The 744-nt window shown below is 47.0% G+C and overlaps 1 non-coding gene across 1 annotated transcript; it reads right to left on the bottom strand.

The window, feature by feature from the left end:
* Positions 1–270: 270 nt before the first annotated feature.
* On the bottom strand, positions 271–389 carry LOC121443454. Its single transcript, XR_005973665.1, has one exon. It is a non-coding gene; the product is annotated as a 5S ribosomal RNA (ribosomal RNA).
* Positions 390–744: the final 355 nt, after the last annotated feature.

Here is a 744-nt window from a genome sequence, read left to right on the forward strand (position 1 = left end):
ATTGGGACCACCGCTCCTAGCGGCTGTCTCCTTGGGAGCACAGACTGTACCCTTTCACCTGGTCCGACTCGACTACGGCTGGGAACACAGCTGAGATTCTGAGCGACTCAATTTTCCCTGCTGCTTGCTAGAGAATCAAGCGGGACAGGAGAGCTAGCACTCCCCGGCGGTTTGAAATCGGCAGTGGCCTCTGTAACAGCGTGATCAGTCTCTGTTCCCCTCCCACCTCCGCCGGTGCTCGGGTCACGTGACGGCGGCCCTGCGAGCCGGCTCAAACAGCACCCGGTATTCCCAGGTGGTCTCCCATCCAAGTACTAACCAGGCCCAACCCTGCTTAGCTTCCGAGATCAGATGAGATCGGGCACGTTCAGGGTGGTATGGCCGTATTCTACATTTTTTTTGTATTGGGAGTTAAGTAATTGTAACTTACTGTGATTTTACAGATACCAATGAATATTTGTTTTCTCTAACACTATATTCTGCTGTTTTAAACTTTTCAACAAAGAAATTAAGCTATATAAGTTTAAAAGTGAGGATTTTTCAGTCCAATGTAAACTGTTTCAATTACTTTGAGCCCAAGATGAACAGAATTCCATGGCAACAAGAAGGCATTAGCAGGCAAGTTGCTCACTTAATAACATACTGGAAGTGGAACAAAAGGAAAATACCTGTTCTAGCTGTCTTCTTCCAGCCCCCTTTCACCAACTTGTGTTATGACACTGCTCATATTCAGTGTCTGTAGTT

This window comes from Microtus oregoni, unplaced genomic scaffold, assembly GCF_018167655.1.
Source record: "Microtus oregoni isolate MIOR12 unplaced genomic scaffold, Mior012 000107F_000, whole genome shotgun sequence".
NCBI lineage: Eukaryota > Metazoa > Chordata > Mammalia > Rodentia > Cricetidae > Microtus > Microtus oregoni.